We start from the raw sequence: 16,073 nt of genomic DNA on the forward strand, positions 1-16,073 counted from the left end.
AGCTAACTCCATCTATCAACTAAATACCTACTTAATGCACTTCGTTTATTATAGCGCATGCAATTAAAAGAGGGCACAAGTCACTAGTTTTGTCTAAATCAGCTAAAGTGGCAACAAAAAGCTACCTTTTAAAAAGATTGGAAATTAAGTGTATCCTCCTCAAATGTCAACCTTTATTTTTCCCCAAACATTACCCTAAGTAAATAGCAGATATTTCAGTATAAACTAAATGAAACTTGGTTCTAGCATACTAAACCTTGCTGACGTAGTTTTCCGTTTTTAACAAATCATTCCCAGGCAGGACGATAGTACAGTAGGGTGGGGCCTAAAAATGACAGAAGCCTAATTCGATGGGAAGTTATTAACCATACCATGTCTCCATACAGCTTGTTTTATTCCCTAGCGTGAGTGTAAAAACAAAGAATAAACAGACTGCTCTATCTCCAAGGGGAGCTAAATTTGAGATCTCCGATGCAGCAGAGACCTATCAGAGGATATCAGCAAGGGTGAAGTCGGAGCTAAGATACCTAGCTGTTCTTGGGCAGGTTTCTCGCCTGGCCAGGACATGGGCTACCGTCCGTAAAAAGAGGATTTGGAATACACAATCCAGCTCTCAAGCCCGGGCTCTTCTCTCTCGCCCCTCGCCCCCGCCCCCCACCCCCATAGGGATGCCTTCACAGGGAAGTGTGGCAGCTCGGCATCTGCGCCCAGAACAGCTGGAGGAGACTTCGGCAGCCTCAAAGTTCCTAGCCCCGGGCGTAGAGAGTTGGGGCAGGCGCCCGGCCCAGAGGAAGCATTTCAGCAGCGCCCTGCCATCCGTCACCTCCCCGCGTGCTCCGGCCTGGAGCCCTCCCCAGCGGAGAGGAGCAATCGAGGACAGCACTGTCCCCGCGAAGCCTCGCACTCTGCGCCCCCACCACAACGTCCTTAAGTAAGCCCAGCCCAGGAGAGACGGCCGGGGCTACCGGGGCTCCCCCTCCGCAGGCCGCACGAGCCCCCCCAAGCCACGTCCCCGGGCCGGCCCCGCCCCCTGGGCGCAGAGGCTGAAAGGGGCGGCAGCGCGCGGCCCACGGCGAAGGGCCCGGGCTTCGGTCCAGCCTCCTTCCGAGACCGCGCCCGGGCCTGGCCCACCCAGCCCCCATCCCGCCCAGGGAGGGCCTCCCGCGCCGAGGGCCGGGGCTACCCGAGGCTCCGCCCCTCATGCCCCGAGCACGAGCCCGGGCCGGGCGAGCCCCTGCCGACAGCACCTGGCGCGAGGCCGGCCCGGCCCGGCCAGCACCGGGCGCGCCCGGCTCCTCCCCCAGCGGCGAGGCGGCCGCACGAGAGCCCGCCCCGCTCAGCGCGCACCGGCGCGACGCTCGCTCACTCCCTCCTCCTTCCTCCCTCCCTCCTCTCGCACGGGGAGCTCCCCGCTCCGCCCCCCGCCTCCTTCCCTTCCCCCCCCAACCTCGCGCGCGCGCGAGACACCCTCTCACACACACACATACACACACCCCGGCCGCCTGCTCTACGGGAAGCGCAGGGGGACAATCACCCGCTGCCGCCGCCGCCGCCGCCCCCCCCCGCATACACACCCCTCGAGTCCCCTCCCCGACCCCCACATTTCCCCCCGGGCCGCACTGAGAGTGGAGCCCTGCCCGCTCCTTCTCCCGGGCCCAGCGGGGTGTAAAGAGGGAGGCGGGCCGGGGAGAAGGGAGGGAAGGAGGGCGGGCTCCGCTTTCGCCCGCCTGACGGCCAGCCCCTCGCCCTTACCTCAAAGCTTCCTCGGCCGTTCACAAGTCTTGTCCCGTCTCGGGTAGCAGAGCTCCCGGGCTGCGCGGTGGCGGCTGTGGCAGTAGCGAGGGGGCGGGGAGGGGAGGCCGGAGCAGGGCTCTCGGCGCGGGGCCGGGGCGGACTGGCAGTCCCCCGGCGGGGGCTGGGGCGCTCACGGGCCCCGCTCCCCAGCCGCAGCCAGACCCGGGAAGGGAAACTCCGAGGGGGGAGGGGAAGGGGAGGGAAAGACGAAGAAACCGTCTCCGCTGCCGCTACCGCCGCGGCCGCTTCTCTGTTACCCGGGAAATCCCGCCCACTCCCCTTGCCCGCCCCGCTGAGGGGAGACCCAGTCCTATCGCACTACAGGCTCTGTAGACTGTTCATCAGGTCCTTCACCAATCATTACTCCGGTCCAGGCTAAGACCCGCCCTCATACCCCCCCACACACCCCGCAGGGGGAGCCACTTACCTTCCCCACACCCCCTATTGGCGGGGAGCTCCCCCAACTCAGACCCACCTATTGGAGGCAGTCAGTTGACTCCCGCCCACTCGCCGCAAGGTCATTGGAGAAAACTAGGAGATTCTTTGCAACTTATTGGAGGAAGGCACGAAGCCCGCCCCATTCCTACTACCCCATTGGAAGATTCACTCAGCTCCCACCCCCCTAGCTACTTCATTGGGAGAAATCTCTCTTCCCTCCCCCCTCAGATCTTCTACCACCCTAGGAAGGTAACTGGTGCGGTGTAAAATGTCCGTAAATGAAACGGACCCCGCCCACCTCCACCGCCCCTAAGGCCCCGCCCACCTCCCTCGGGATTGGATGAATTGTCATAGACTGGCATGGCTATTGGACTGATGACCTGTCCAGGAAGCAGCTAGCTCCGCCCCTGAACTAGGAGGCTGCGCCTCCTAAGACCTTTTGTGGAATGTTTACACTAGAGACTGAACCCCCAGAGAATTCCGGGTGCCCGAGTAAGGGGTGGCGCCAGCAATTGGAATCTCTGCTTAAAGAAGAGAGGTTGCAGCTTCTGGATTCCGTCCCCATTCCCCCATACAGGGGAATAAAATTTAAAAAATTAAGACAGCTCCTACTCTCTTCTTAACCACCACCCCACCCACCTCCTTTGCAAATGCTTGCAGCCCGCAGCAGACCACAGGATCACAAATGCAACGGTCCAGGAGTGCTAAATGGACGCAACCCGATCTCACAGGGTAGCATCTAGACAGGAGGCATACATTACGGAAGATTTAGTCTCTCCCATGACCCCCTACCAAACTCCCACATACTGTTCTGGGAAGGAGGTTAGAAATTAAAAAAGCGAAAAGTCCTGAACCCTGAACAGAACTGTTACAGACAGACCTCTGTAATCCTAACAACAGAAGGAGAAACCACTGATCCTCAAAAGCTAAGTAAACAACCAGGCCCTTGTACCAAAAATAAAAATCAAGCAGAGGAATGTCCATTGAAGGGGCCAGTTCGGGGCAAAGAGAGGAAAAAGCATCTGGGCACGTCGAGAGGAAATTAGAAAAACCACACATTTTGAAGCCTAATGAAGAAGATCGTTTATGGTTCCCATCCACTTATCTACAACCTATTGCAAATAAATGAGTGAAATGTTCACAAAGATCTTTTCTTTTTGGAGAGGAGGCCACGGTCTTAAAAGATATACCAGAGTACTCAGAGCTAACTACCGTTTTCTCCAAATACAAAAATCTTTTAGCAGCCCAAATTAGAAACCCATGAGAATTAGGTCAGGTTTAGAGCACTGAACAGAGCATATTTCTATTGGGGGTGAGGAGGAAAGGGAAACCCAGAGTGGCCTCCTTAGCTATGGGCGTCTACGCGGGGCTCTGGGTGAACGCGGGCGGGACTAAACATGCACGCCTGAAAGCTCCCCAAGGTAAGCGAGCCTGTGAACGGGAGCTAAGTCTGAAACCACTGATTCTCAGTGGGAAGCTACAGCGCGCCTCTGTTTACACGATGCGGTTATCCGTAGCGTGTAGCATGACACCTAGTGTACTGGCCAACAGGGAAATCTAGAAGCCACGCTCGCTTTCCGCGGTTTCTGGTTCTGGCTCTCTCTCTCCTTAGAGATCTCTGCTTTCTAAACCTGGATGTTCTGAAACGTGGGCTGGCAACAGGTGTGCCCTGCCTCTCCCCTAACGGCTCCGAACTGCCAAGGCAGGGAGCGCGTCGGGCGAAACGTAAACTCTCTCCGAGAGCTCCCAACAGGTGCCCAGGAGAATCCCGGAGCTAGCCCGGGGGAAGGAGGTTTGAAAAGGAAGATCGAGCCCAGAACCAGCAAGGGCTCCAAGCTTTCCTCCCGGCGCTCCGATGCCGGCGAGGACACCGCCAGCTGGCTGGACGCGGCAGCTTTGGACACGCCGGCCAGAGAAAAAAGACCCCCCGGCACTGCCGAGCTTGGGATTGGGAGGGAATTGGGGAGCGAAGGGGCGCCCTCATCTCCCCGAATCCCAGAACCCACACCCACGGGATCCGCCTCGGGTGGACGCCTCTCGTTTTGGCTCTGCCGGGAGCAGCCAAAGCCAGGCACTAGGGTCCGCAGTGCAGAGCTTCGGAGAGCAAGCAGGCCTAACCTCGCTCAAACCTCGGAGAGCGCAGAGCGCTCCACTTCCGGGAGGGCGGCATGGGGCGGGACTCCTACGTGTGGGGCAGTGGAGGGGGCGCACCCAACACTACCTCACGCCCCCTCCCTCCGCAGGTAGGCGGGCCACCCATTAGCCAATCCACTTCGACGGTGAGTCCCTCTAGCCTTAACTCATCCAGCTTCCGGGGCTGAGGGACGGGAAGGGGGGAGACCTAGCAACTTGAAGCCGAGCCAGGCTTTTCGATAGGCGGAGTTCGCGGAGGGGGAGCGAGGACCAATAGGGAACCAGGAGGGGGAAAATGGAGTCGCTCCCAGGCAATAGGAAACAAGAGGGGGCGGGTTCAGACTTGTAGCCGGAATGGGGAGGAAAGGCGAAGGAGGAGAAAAGAGGCGGCCCCGCCCCCTGCGCGCTCCCGGTTGCCCAAGCCAACGCCAGAACAGGTTGTAAACAGGACGGGCTCAGGAGTGGAGGAAGCGAAGCTTCCCCTCCCCCCGGAGCCTGCCGGGCCGGCGGCCCCGCCCCTCGTCCGCCGGCCGCGGCGGCGCACAGCTGACAGCGCCCCTCCCCCTCCCCGCAGGCTCCTCCCCCCGCGCGCTGATGCATTTCCTCTTCCCGAGCCGGAGCATGTAGAGTCGGCTCTGCCCGCTCGCTCGCTCCCGACCTTCACCGCCCCCTTTCCTGCCTCCGCTGCCCCGCGCCCGCCTCCGCTGCTCCCCAGGCCGTCCTCGCAGAACGCGCCCCGAACGCAGGCCCGGCGTGTTCGGACGTGGAGCGGGATGCCCTCCCGACTGCTCGCCGGGGCTGGCCCCGGGAGTCGAGTCTTGGGGCGTCCGTCCGCGCAGGCTGAGGGGCCAGGGGTCCTGCCGTGAGCTGTCGGGCCCACGGACGTCCACGGCCCGGAGCAGCCCCGGAGCCCTCCGCGCGCCAACTGCAGCCCCCTCCCCCCCAGCCCGCGGTCAAGTTCATGGGCAGCTGAAGCAGCGGCCACCCTCTAAGGGAACCACGCCCGGCCCGAGCCGGCTCCTTCCTGGCCAAAGAAGGCGGATGCCTTCAGCCCTCCCGGAGGCGGGCAGGGACTCCCCGAGGGGCCAGCGACCCCAACCTCCCGCCCCGCCAACCCGGGCGGGGAGGCCCGGCCCGCCCGCCGCCCCCAGCACCGAGCTTCCACCCGGCCCTCGCCCCCTCCTGCCCGCTCCGCGCCCCCGCGACCTGGGCACCACACCCCCGAAATGCCCGATACTGGGGGGGGGAGACTGAATGGAAAGCAGCTGTTCACATACCCTCAAAGCCCAGGCGAGGAGTCCTGAATGGGTGGGAACGCCCCCGCGCACGATTGGCCGCGCGCGTGACTGACGTCACCCAGAGCCCGCCTTCTTCCCTCTGTTTCCCCTCCCCTTCCCGCGCTGCACCACTCCCCCTCTTCCAAAATTCAGATTCGCTCGCCGAGGCGGGGGTACCCGAGCCCAGCGCCCGCGGTCACGCTCTCGCTGGGTTTCATGCGGGCCCTGGACGCTCCCAGAGCATGGGGGGACAGGGGGCGCAGCTAGGGCTAGGCCAGCCCTGCTCCAGGGGGGCCTGGGCCTGGGACGGCGGAGCAGAGGGGTTCCGCGAGCCAATCAGGACCTTGCCCATCCTCATGCTGGGCCGGGGCAGCCTAAGAGGGTGCCGTTGTCCGTCAAGCTCAGACTGGTCGAGCCCACGTTGTGCTGTGTGCACGATAGTTACTTGTGAATGTGGGTCTCAGTTTCTTTGGCTGCATGAGACGACCTTCAAAGGCTCTTCCAGCTCCAAATCTTAAGATCCTAAATCTATGATCTTCCGTTTGGTCCTTCCTATTAACTGGTAAACTTGAGGGCAGGGGCTATGTCTACGCATGGCCCAGTGCACATAGTTGGCGCTTAATGTTGGTTGAGTTGAACAACAGAAACATAAAGTCATGTGTTAAGTGGCATACGTTGCATTTACGGGAGACATACAAAGATGGCTCCTTATTCCAAATATTTCACAGATTAATATGAGTTACTTGTGAATATAGCTGAACCTCAGTTTCTTCGTGTATAAACGGATGGTCCTGTACTGGGTAACCTTCAGGGTCCCTTCCAACTCTAAATCTGCAATCCTCTGTTTTATCCCTCCTATTAGATTGTAAGATGCTTGATGGAAGCACATGCACACTTTCCTCTTTATATCCTTACTGCCAAGTGCAGAACAGTGCACATAGTTGGTGCTTAATAAGTGTTGATTTGAATAAAAGAGCAGTATAAGGTAGTATATGTTAAGTGCCAAGGGTATATAGATAGCAAATGCTGTGGGGTTCAGAAAAGAGGTAATGGTAGGCTAGATTAGGAGGAGAAGCTGTGAGACCCAAGCTTGGCCTAAAAGTGGAAGGAGAGCATTGGAAGGGAATTGATCTCCTACAGACCAATCCCATCACCCTGTGTCTCAGCTACCAGTCTAAGGCAAGGAAGGCACATTTATCCTCTTCTCCCTCCTTTCCACCCTTCCCCCAAGGTAAAGAAGGATTCTGGCCTATCCGTCACATAAAGGGCTCTGACTAACCTTTAAATTAAATGGAAGCAGAGAGAATCATGCCTGCCTCAGAATGGGCCCAGTCAGTCAATAAACATTGTGTACCAGTCACTGGGCTAAGCCCAGGGTTTCAGTGGCCAGGCCAGCCAAGAGCGTGCCTTTTCTGGTGCAGGGACTCTAATCCTATGCCAAGCTTCCTTTATATCATTGATAGTTTTCCTGGACTCCTTGTGTTTACTAGCTACTTCAATACAGTAAGCTCTTATGAAGCACCTACTTCGTCCCAAGACCAGAGAAGGAGATGGTGGGTAGAGAGCTGACTTTGAAAGGCCTGGTTTCAGTCCCTCCCCTGACTGAGTAAATCACTTAACCTTTCAGTGTTCTAGGCAGCTTTCTAAGTCAGGGCCTTGACCTGAGGTCTGAAAGCCACTTGGAGCCAGATTTCAGGGGAGAGGAGCTATGAACTCAGATGGGAAAAAAAAATTACATCTTTATTTTCACCACCCTCTAACTGAAATTTAGCATTTCCTTCAAGTACTAAGGACATGATTCTGAGAAAAGGTCCATAGGCCTCGCCAGATTGCCAAAGGGTGTTGTCCATGATGCAAAAACAGCTTAGAACCGCTGCTCCAAGACAGAAAATTGAAGCTAAGGTGCCAACCTGCATTAGTAGGGAGACTTCCTCACCCAGGATTCCCCAATCCCAAAGAAATCTAAAGCCACTCCCACTTCCTATCCCTAATTGTCAGGCATTATGCCAGGTATGGAGGCTACAGACAAATAGTTCCTGCCCTCAGGGAGCTTACTTTCTATTTGGAACCTAGGATAATTACACAGATGAGTAAATGCAAAATATATACTGAATAAATGCAAAATTTGGGGGGAGGGGGCAGAGCTTGTTCCAATTTGGGAATCATGAAAGGCTGAAGGAAAGTAAGAATTCCAAGAGTCCAAGAGAAAGGAAACCCCCAGATTGCCTTAAATTTGGGCAAATTGGAACAGGTGAATTCCAAAGCATGAATGGTCGTGAGTTTAGGTGAGGGGACAAAAGGTAGAGAGGACACGTCCCTGTTAGTCTTTAGGTGGGGTGAAATCAGACAGGGGGCAGCAGGGGCTTCAACCCTGGAAGAACTTTTAAGGTCACCCTGGCTGCTGGAAACCCTGGAGGAGCTGTCTCGTCCTGCCTGTGGCCTGAGGAGAGTGTATATATAGAACTACCAGCAGGAAAAAATTTGGGGACCCTGAAAAAAGCTAAATAACCTACCCAAAGTACTTCACCGTCCAGTGGAGGATGCTTTTTGCCAAAGGGGCAGTTTGAAAAGTGGAATGGCCTTACTCTCTTCAAGCCAAGTTCTAGGAGGCAGCAAGACTTGTCCCAGTTTGGGCTCCCCTGGGCCTAGCTCAAAGGAAAAGGTCAATGTGGCCTGATGTTGTCCTCTGTCCTCCAGCTAAAGGTGGGGGAGGAAGGGAGGGATTTGCTGTCCTCTGGACCCAGGCTTGTCCCATCTAATACAGGTGTCTGATCACTACTTACTTTGATTCTCAGGTCCCTTCTTTTCCTTAGATATAATCAGAAGCCTAGAGCTCATGGGGGTGAGGGTGAAGGAAGGGACAAAGCAAATAGAGAGGCTTAGTACATCAGCGTCTTAATGAACGGAGTTCAGATTGGCAGGGCTTCAACATCCCACCTGATTCAATTACTAAACAAATATTTACTGAGCACAGAAGTACAGAGGCATATAAGACAGACATGTCCCACAAACTGGCTGAAGAGACTAAATTAACATATAATAAAGCTTTATAAAATAGCTCCCTGAAATCATCTTTAACCACTCCAGCTCTCACTAGTATCCCTCTTTCTGAACTTCTCTGCCATCTGTGACCTGTTCCAAACTTCCTCAGCATTTAGTGATCCTGTCTTGTGTTTGCCCATTATTTCATTCCTTCTCCTGCAGTAAAGTCCTCCAGCAATTCCTCCTCCGGGTGTGGCGATGACTGACTCACTGTGCCAGCAGATCCACCAAGGCAGAATGGCTTGCAGGATAGGTCTGGTGATGCTCTGTTGTCCATGGACCAGTTTAAGTAAGCTCAGAGAGATATCAGCAGATTGGCCTATGGCTATTCCAGTTCTCAATCTTGTTTTCAGATTACATTATAAACTGGTGACACCAAGCCCTGAAACACTGCTGAGTCTCCTAAAAGAGATGCATCACCACTCAAGTGAGCTTGTGTTTACTCAGGAAAGACCATCTGGATAGTGCCTGTCACTCAGGTTATGATGTGCATTTGGATGGACAACCTATAGCTTGTCTGTTAGTATGTATACCTAACAGATGGTACAAGTGGACACAGACAGGAGAAGAGTAAGCTGAACTGCCTTCAGGAAACTGCAAAGCTCCTTTAATGACTCCCAGAGTCTCTTAGAAATAATACACAAATCCACTTAGTCATTTCAGTACCTGTAGTCTGTTGGTGTTGTATGGCTTAAAGACATGGAACTCAACAATCTCAGAAGAAATGAAAAAGAATATCCTCCCACAGAGGGCAATCGATAGGAACAAGCTGCAACATTAACAAGCTGAGAATTTGAGGGGGGAATAGTACACGATGTCATTAGGGAAATGGATGCAAGAAAAAGATGGGTCAAGGAAAGGGATAACAGGAGGATAAGAATGCGAGTCTTCCACTGGTATCTTCAGGATTATCAGGAGAAAGGAAGGAAAGTCTACAGCTGGGTGGCTGGCAAACTTCTGTGGAGACAGGAATAAGAGCCCTCCAGGATGAGGAGGCAGAGATGGGGTACAAGGAACATACATTCAAATCAATGACTTTACAAATCCATTCATTTGAGCGTCTATCTGAGCAGTTCTTGAAGACTGGCTACCCAGATGGAGAGGGAGCACTACGGCATTATTGGAGGGGGCAGCCACCCCAAATCACAGGTCTTTGGAACATTGAACTATTTCACATCTTACTGCCTCCACATTTGGATATTCAGCCTTCTGAGGACAAAGACTGTGTCTATCTCTTTCTCCTCTTCACTAGTGGCTAACATGGGGTTGGGCACAGGAAAGCATTCACTGATTGTTTGCAGATTGAATTTTGATCCCATCCTAACTGAATTAAAAAGCAGCCTATCACGAAGCTCTGATACGACAAATAAGGATGGAGAGAAAGCAGACTGTGGAATGCCAGAGAAAGGAGTGTAGAGTTCAGCCTATATATCCTCTCCCAGTCTTTTCAGACACCTCTTCCCCCTGGACTTCACACTTCAGAATTACCCTTTCTTCTCTGGCCTATCCTTCTCCTTGGCTGGTTCCTATCAGACCCTTCCTTTGAAGGAGGATGCCCATATTTTTTATTCTTCTCTAGATTGGACTCTCTCTACAATGAACTTCCTCTAACAATGAGCTTTCTAGGGTACCCTCATCTTCTCCATTCCCTCCTTTTTGGCTCCATTTTATGATGTCTTCCTCCATTAGAATGTAAGTTTCTTGAGTGCAAGAACTAGCTTTCCTTCTGCTTGTATTTATATCCCTAGAGCTTAACATAGTGCCTGGCACATAGTTATTATTGCTGTTGAATCATTTCAGTCGTGCCTGACTCTGTGACCCCATTTGGGACTTTCTTGGCAAAGATGCTAGAGTGGTTTGCCATTTTCTTCTGCAGCTCATTTTACAGATGAGGAAACTGAGGCTAACAGGGTTAGGTGACTTGCCCAGGGTCACACAGCTAGTAAGTGTCTGAAGTCAGATTTGAACTCAGGAAGATGAGTCTTCCTGATTCCCGGCTCAGTGCTCTCTATCCACCGCACCACCTAGCTGCCTTGACACACAGTAAGCTTTAATAAATTTTTGTTAACTTGACTGTAAATAGTAAGGAGCCATTATAGTTTTCTGAACAAGAAAGTAATGTAATTAAAGTGGCATTTTATGAAAATTATTCTGATAGAATTATGTGGGATGGATTAGAGGCAGAGCTTAAAAGCAAGGAAGTCAGTGTATTCTAATAATTTAGGCCAGAGGTGAGAAGTATAGGAAGCATGAGGCTAGACAGTCCTAAAACCTGGGTTCTAATCCTGGCTTTATTTCTTCCTAGTTGACCTTGCACAACTTGGTTCACCACTTTAGCCCTTCATTCCTTTATCTGTAAAATGAAGAAGCTGGAGTGGGTAATTCCTAAGGTTTTGTCCAGTTCTCTGATACTATGCATATGAATGAAAGGGATGATAGTGAGAACGAAAAAGAATGGACTCATACGGAAGACATTGTGACAAAAAACTGAATCAGAGAACTGGGTGAAAGATCAGATAAAGGGAACAAAAGGGAAAAATGAATCAAACATGGAAGATTTTCAACATCTGTGACCTGACTGAGTGATGCAGTTGCCTGTGGAGGCCAGAGGAGAAAATCTGGGAGGTGGAAGGTAGAAACCTTTTTGGTTTGAGACCTGCTGAGTTTAAAGTACCTTTGAGACATAAGGTTGAAGACAGCCTAAGAGGCAAATTTATCAATCTTCCCTAGAGATGATCATCGAAAGATTCTTCCAGAGAGAAAAGAGTCAATAACATTATCAAGAGATACATGGACATGAGTATGAAGACAAAATGAATTGGTCATGGAAATGGAGGAGTGTCAGGGATACCAAGGGAGCCTCTATCACTGTTTCACTGGTTTCATATCAGCCCTTGTCAAAAAAGGACCAGAGCAAAGGTGATGGGGGCAGGGGGGCTCCCCTTCCTCATGATAGATGAGGACCTCTCCAGTAACAGGGCCTGTGTCTCCTCCCTTAAGAGTAAGATTCCTGAGGTCCACGTCTCTCCATCTTCTTATACCTCTTACAAAACCCTTGCTTAAGACTGCAGTGAGTTCCTCCAAATGTGGATGTTAAGCATTGTGCTTTAAAAGAGGCATTCTGGTACAGGAAGAATAATAGGTGACTAATCACCTGAGTACAAAAACAGCCAGGACACCGAGGGCTGGAGCTCCTCCCTCCAAATACAGGTTGAAGGTATCTTGGGGTTTACTGGCTAGATTTCTTTCTTAAGGACCAAGCCTTAAACTCAAATCACTCTGGCTATCATTGATAGGCCAACAATAGGTCCCAGGCCATACCCACTTGGTCATTATTTGGGCCCGAATGACTCAGAGTGCATGTAAACAGGAATTGTTTCTCTTTGGGCCAGAAACCCTGAGGGTCTTCCCTACCCAGTTTGATTTTTTTTTTCTTGACTAGGTTAAAGAGGCCATTCTTTGCCTCACTTTTTTACCCAGCCTTAACCACGAATGGGCATTGCCTCAGTCAAACTGAAACCTGCTAAAGGCCATACCTTTATGGGGGCCAAGGTCCCCCAACTGCATCCTAGGTCATTTCCAGTTGTCCTGATCTATATCTGGCCACTGGACCCAGGTGGCTCGGGAGGAGAAAGTGAGATGGGTGAGTTTGCATAGACCCTCACTTAAAGCCAATTCACTTGCATATCATGGCATCACCTCCATGACATCATGGTCCTTCTTCCAGAATGAAGGACAAACAACAAGCCGGCTGAGGCGAAGAGCATGACCAGCACAGCAGAAAAGCTGTGCCCAGCTGAATCAAGGTTCTCTCATCAATGGCCGCCTTTCCCCTCCTGGACAGGTCTAGCCCACTACACTCACTGAGTCCCAGTACTCAATGAATATTTACAAATCAATGAATAACAGGTTTCTTCACTTCCAACTCCAGTCCAGGCCTTTCCTGGACCTCCATAGTTTGACTGATAGCTGAGGGCTATTTCCATACCAATTTTCTCAGAGATATTAATAATGGTAAGCAGTGAGATGAGCAAGACAACCAATTCAGTTAAATTCTAATCCAATTCCTATTTACTGAGCTCCTACTACGCATGTAGTCCTACTCAAGGCTTTTCTGAAGGGAAGACAGTAGGAAAAGTCATGGTACCTGCCCTCAGGGAGCTACCAGTCTGATTCAGAAGAAAATGTGAGGGGAAAAGTACCTATTAAGCACCTACTAAGTGCAAAGCCCTGTGCTAGGTGGTGGGGATACAAATAGAAAAACAAGACAATCCGTGTTCTCAAGAGGCATGACTTCTAATGGGGAAGACAACAGATATAGGAAGTTTCAGCTATAAATCACATGAAGAAGCTCCATGGTCCTAGGATGCAGCAGCAAAGCAGATTGTAATGCATCTTATTTAGACAAGACTCACATATGTGGAACGGAGTACAGTACAAGAAGACAGCCTACATAGCACACATTCTATAAATATGTATATGGAAAGCAGCAATTTAAACTGCAGGAATATAGGACAAGTGTTGCCAGCTTCATCCCGCCCCATCGGGTTCTACTTTGTGAAGTAATTTCCATGCCCCTAGTATAAATTACTGTCATGAGAGAGTTGAAAGGAGTTTTATCTACCGCAACATAGATATCAGTCAAACTGGAGAGTTGGCGAGATGAGAGAAGCAAAAGGATACAAATGTAGATCTGTCCCAAAGGGCCCTATGCTGGCTGGGTATGATTATAGACTGACTCACAAGAGTAAAGTAGTGTGGTGTCATGGAACATGAATTTAAATCTCAGCTCTGCTATTTACTATCTGTATAACCTCAGAGAAGTTGCTTAGGTACTATGGGAATTCCTTTGTTCATCTGTAAAATCAAGAGTTTAGATTAGATGGCCTCCAAGGGACCCTCCAGCTTTAAAACCTATAACCTTTAAACTAGCTAAAATATCTTTGGAATTAGCAGATAGACACAAAAAGAGCAGTCAACACTCCCCTGGAGAGAAGAGGCTGTATAGCCATAGCATTTTAGCAGAGCACGAGTAGATGGCATCTCAGCAGAGAAAGCAGTTCAGCCAAAGATATCAGAAGCAAAGTGGCAGCTAGGTGGTACAGTGGATAGAGCTCTGGGCCTGGAGTCAGGAAGACATGAGTTCAAATCCTGCCTCAGACACTTACTGGCTGTGAGCCTCTGAGCAAGTCACTTAACTTGTTTGCCTCAGTTTCCCTCATCTATAACATGGGGAAGGGGGTAAGAATAGCACCTACCTCCCAAGGTTGTAGTGAGGATGAGTCATCCAGGCTCCATGTGTTCCCTCTCTCATGTGTGGGTTCACTATCCCACCAATGGTTCTGTGGGTATGTGTACAATGTAAATGATGACATTTTCCTTTTTATTTACCTTACTGTTTTAAATGCCTATGTTTGTGTATTCTCTAGTTTGGTCTAGTTTAAGGGAAAAAAAGAGCGCTTGAGGTGTGGTTTTGAATAGATGCTGACTTAAAGTATGCCCTGAATCTAAATTCAGCTCTCAGGGGCTCACTTTTGAGGGGGCCCAGGATACATATGTATTACTACACACAGTAATGTGTAATTAGTAACAATAATGGGCAGCAAGGTGGTGTAGTAGATAGTGCCAGGCCTGCAGTCAGGAAGACTCATCATCCAGCCTCAGAAACTGACTAGCTTCGTGACCCTGGGCAAGTCACTTAATTCTGTTTGCCTCAGTTTCCTCATCTGCAAAATGCGCTGGAGAAGGAAATGGCAAACCACTCCAACATCTTTGCCAAGAAGACCCCAAATGGGGTCACGGAGAGTTGGACACGAGTGAAACAAGTGAACAACGCCACTCATAGGTAATCAGTTAGTACTTGTTGAATGAATGCATTCTGTCTCATTGTTAGCGGCTTGTTTCCCCCCAATGCGGTTGAGAACACTGTCAGCGTAGAGTGCATAAACTGATCGTCCGCTGTGTAAGCAGGTGGGGCTTTCCCACACTAAAAGCATGAATGAAACATTGAGGTGCAAAAACATGTGTGTGAGGCCCATGAAGTCTCCTCCAGACACTTTTTTAAATGCAGGAGACGTCCACGCTCCTGGGTGACTGCAGGGCATGGCGTCCTGCAAGGCTGAAGACGCTGAACGGCAGTTCTCTGATTCTGTACCCATCGTAGCACTAAATGTCAACCGGAAAGTCCTTCTCTGTCCTTAGATCAGACAGCCACCTACATGGTATCACGAGTGAGGCTCACTCACTCCAAATAATCTTCCTCATGGGGCTTCCAGCTCTGGCGCCAAAAACTCAGCCAGGAGAGCCTTCCTATCCTCCAGGCTCCTGCTTTGTTCTGAATAGCAGCTGGATGCGCTCATAAAGTCCAGAAGCTGGCAGGCTGGGAGTGGGTCTGTCCTCTAGGGAAGGTAGCATGGAAGGACGAAAGAAGGAAGGGCACAAAAGACAAGTCAGCTTCAGGAATTGGCCACAGGCTGCCCCTGGGGGCTTCCCACACTGCCATAGTCCCATCCAGGGGTGCTGGCACCAAGGCCAAACCAGGAGTGTTAGGACCACCTCTTCTGCCCCGCTGTGCCTCTGCTCTCTAAAATCCACTAGCAAACTCAATAGTTCCTCCTCTTCTGGGAAGGGTTTCTTGACTGGTCCCAACAAGCAGACCGTGCCATTTGTTCCAAATCCCCTTGAGAACTCTGGGATGCCTGCTTCTTTGAGGAGTTCTGTTGGTACTTAGGTATGTAGCTTATCTCATGCATCAAATCAGATACTCTCTGGAGGCACAGGCGGGCTCTGCCATCAGATTCAGGGCTGTCCTCCAAAGACAACACCCAGATCACCCCATCAGAGATTTCGGTGTTGGAAGGGCTCTTAGAAGTCATCTAGCCCAACCCCCTCCACTTTACAGACAAAGAACCAGAGAAGGAAATGATTTACCCAAAGTCACAGCTAGGCCAGCGGCAGAGCAAAGATTTGAATTCAGACCTTCTGACTGCAAAACCAAAGTCCTTTCTTTCTAATAACGATAGCTAACATTGATACGCCGCTTTAAGGTTTGCAAAGCATTTTCCAAATATCTCATTTGATCCTCACAACAACCTTGGGAAGTAGGTGCTATTATTATCGCTACTCTGTAAATGAGGAATCCTAAGCAGAGAGCTTAAGTGACTTGCCCAGGTTCACACAGTGTCTGAGGCTCACATCTGAACTCCAGTCTCCCTGATCCCACTGCCACAATGGATAGAGTGCTGGACCTGGAGTCAGGAAGACTTGCCTCAGACTCTTAATAGCTGTGTGCTCTGAGCAAATCATGTCACCTCTGTCTGCCTCAATTTCCTCATCTGTAAAATGGGAACAATGACAGCACTTACCTACCAGGGTTGTGGTAAGAATCAA

Source organism: Phascolarctos cinereus, unplaced genomic scaffold (genome assembly GCF_003287225.1).
Source record: "Phascolarctos cinereus isolate Bilbo 61053 unplaced genomic scaffold, phaCin_HiC Scaffold_3;HRSCAF=262, whole genome shotgun sequence".
NCBI lineage: Eukaryota > Metazoa > Chordata > Mammalia > Diprotodontia > Phascolarctidae > Phascolarctos > Phascolarctos cinereus.